General features: G+C 35.4%; 1 pseudogene; it reads left to right on the top strand.

Moving 5' to 3' along the window:
* Positions 1-1,256: 1,256 nt before the first annotated feature.
* Positions 1,257-2,644, top strand: LOC104981043 (annotated as a pseudogene).
* Positions 2,645-3,376: the final 732 nt, after the last annotated feature.

The following is a 3,376-nucleotide window of genomic DNA, read 5'->3' as shown; positions in this document are numbered from 1 at the left end:
TCTTAGGTTTTTGAATGTTGAATTTTAAGCCAACTTCTCACTTTTCTCTTTCACTGTAATCAAGAGGTTTGTTAGTTCCTCTTTACATTCTGCCGTTAAGAGTGGTATCATTTGTTTATCTGAGGTTGTTGCTATTTCTCGTGCTGATCTTGATTCCAGTCTCTGATAAATCCAGCCCAGCATTTTGCATGATGTAGTCTGCACAGAAGTTAAATAAGCAGGGTGACAATATACAGCTTTGTTTTACACCTTTCCCAATTTTGAACTGGTCAGGTGTTCCATGTAAGGTTCTAACTGTTGCTTCTTGACCTACAAATAATTGGTCACTCAGGAGACAGGTAAAGTGGTCTGATATTCCCATCTCTTTAAGAATTTTCCATAGTTTGCTGAGATCCACACAGTCAAAGGCTTTTATGTAGTCAGTGAAGCAGAAATATATGTTATTTCTGGAATTCCCTTGCTTTCTCTATGGTTCAACAATTGTTGGCAATTTTATGCTATGGGGTAACTATTTATAATAATAAACTTCATTTGAATAATATTTAATTAGTAAAACTATAAATATACACATAGAATAATTAACATTAGAATGGTAATTCTAAATACATTAACAGTTTAAAGAACAGTACAAATACTTAGTCTGCATTTTTTATGTATCAATACTTTGCTATTCACATTACATTTTTGTTCCTTATAGAAACCCTCCATATAAGGTAAGAATATATCTATTTACAAGGAAGAAACATCAGTTCTGGCAATTACTTAGCCTTTTCAAGATTAGAAAACACCCCCATTAATTAGATAATATAAATAATATCACATTAAAGACCACAAGGGAGCTTACGTCTTCTGACTAGGTGAGCTTCAGCTAGGTTTGAGTGAACATCGAAAAATGATCTATGACCCTTTAACTTGGGAGAGGGATTCACCTCATGAAAGGTGATTGTCTTCATCCCACATCCCTGACACTTCCTCATTAAAGTTCTGCCATCCATGTTTCTAAACTTATCCAGTAAAGAAGTTATTTTCAGTGAAACAGAATAAATTAGAATCCAATCTTAAGCCTCTCTCTCTCTCTCAGCAAAAGATAAAGTTTTGTGTGTGTGTGTGTGTGTGTGTGTAGAGCTGATTTAGAATTTATGAGGGAACATACATCAACATAATAAAGGCCATGTATGAGAAACCCACAACTTATATACTCAGTGGTGAAAAATGGAAAGGTTTTTCCTTAAAAATAGAAATAACACTATAACACTCTCACCATTCTTGGTCCAGTTGGCTTGGATAAAATGTTAGTGGATGATATTGGTGATATAACCATTATTAATGATGGTGCAACCATCCTGAAGCTACTGGAGGTAGACCATCCTGCAGCCAGTTTCTTCAAGACAAAGAAGTGGGAGAAGGGACCACCTCCATGGTTATTATTGCAGCTGAACTTCTAAGAAATGCAAATGAGCTGGTCAAACAGAAAATTCATCCCACATCAGTTATTAGTAGCTATTGACTTGCAAGGAAGCAGTGCATTATATCAGTGAAAATCTGATTATTAACACAGATGAGCTTGGAAGGGATTGCCTGATTAATGCAGCCAAAATCATTGGAATAAATGGTAATTTCTTAGCAAATATTGTGGTAGATGCTTTGCTCACTGTTAAATACACAGATGTCAGAGTTCAGCCTCTCTATCCAGTCAATTCCATTAATATTCTGAAAACCTACAGGAGAAGTCAGATGGAGAGCATGTTCATCATTGCTCAACTGTGTGGTAGGATCCCAAGACATGCCCAGGAGAATAGTTAATGTAAAAATTACTTGTCTTGACTTCAGCCTGCAGAAAACAAAAATGAAGCGTGGTGTACAAGTGGTTATTACAGTATTTTGTGGAGACTGGTGCTATGGCAGTTGGAAGAGTTTTTAAAAGAGACCTTAAATGCATTGCCAAAGCTTCCAGAGCAGCTATTCTGTCAACCTGGCCAATTTGGAAGGTGCAGAAACTTTTGATGCTTCAATGATGGGACAAGCAGAAGAGGTGGTACAAGAGAGAATTTGTGATGATGAACTGATCTTGATTATAAACACTAAGGCTCTTACCTCTGCATCAGTCATCTTATGTGGGGCAAATGATTCCACGTATGATGAGAAGGAGCTCTCCTTACATGGTGCCCTTTGTGTGGTGAAGAGTGTTTTGGAGTCACAATCTATGGTTCCAGGTGGGAGTGCTGTAGAGGCAGCCTTTTAAATATGCCTCAAGAACTAGGCAACCAGCATGGACACCCAACAACAGCTAGCTACTGTGGAGTTTGCAAGATCTCTTCTTGTTATTCTCAATACTCTGACAGTTAATGCTGCCCAAGACCCCATGGATCTGGTTGCAAAATTAAGAGTTTCTCATAAAGAGGCTCAAGTTGACCCAGAACTCACAAATCTAAAATGAATTGGTCAGTGGTATATCCATGACAACAAACAAGAAGCAGGGAAGGTTGAACCAACCATAGTTAAAGTGAACAGTTTGAAATTTGCAACTGAAACTGCAATTATCATTCTTTAAATTGATGATCTTATTAAATTATACCCAGAAAAAGAAGATTATGAGCATGGAGGTTATGGAGATGCTGTTCACTCTGGAGCCCTTGATGACTGATTTGATTTATTTATAGCAATGTCAGATGTAGCTTTCTTGTACCTCAAGTATTACATGTTGAAGTGCAAAGGCTGTCAAAAAAAAAAAGCAAGGTGCATTTCTATGGACTAACAACAAAGCATCTGAAAAAAAAATTTTTAATTAACCCATTCACAGTAGATTTAAAAATGTAAAATAGTTAAGAATAAATTTAATCAAGGAAATAAAAAAAACTGTACAATTAAAATTAAAACCTTTGATGAAAGAAACAGAAGAAAACAAGCAAATGCAAAGATAGTGCATGTTTATGGATTGGAAGAATTATTACTCTTAAAATGTCTGTAATACCCCAAACCATTTACAAGTTTAATTCAATCTCTATCAAAATTCAGTGGAACACATGTATACCTGTGGCAGATTCATTTCAATATTTGGCAAAACCAATACAATATTGTAAAGTTAAAAAAAAAAATTCAATGGAATTTTTCTTAGAAAAAGAAAAAAAAATCCTAATATTTGTATTTTTATTTGTAAGGAACCACAAAAGAACCTGAATAGCCAAAACCATTCAGAGAAAGCAAAACAAAGCCAGAGGCATCAAACACTACAAAACTATAGTAATGATTAACAGTATGATATTGGTTTTAAAACAGTTACTTAGATCCTTGAAGCAGATCAGCCCAGAAATAAGCCCACACATACATGTTCAAGTAGCATTTGACAAGGAAACCAAAGAACATTCAATGAGAATCT

Source organism: Bison bison, unplaced genomic scaffold (genome assembly GCF_000754665.1).
Source record: "Bison bison bison isolate TAMUID 2011002044 unplaced genomic scaffold, Bison_UMD1.0 scf7180017864515, whole genome shotgun sequence".
In the NCBI taxonomy this organism is placed as follows: Eukaryota; Metazoa; Chordata; class Mammalia; order Artiodactyla; family Bovidae; genus Bison; species Bison bison.
Note: the sequence above shows the minus strand (reverse complement) of the source record. Positions and strands in the feature narration are given on the sequence as shown.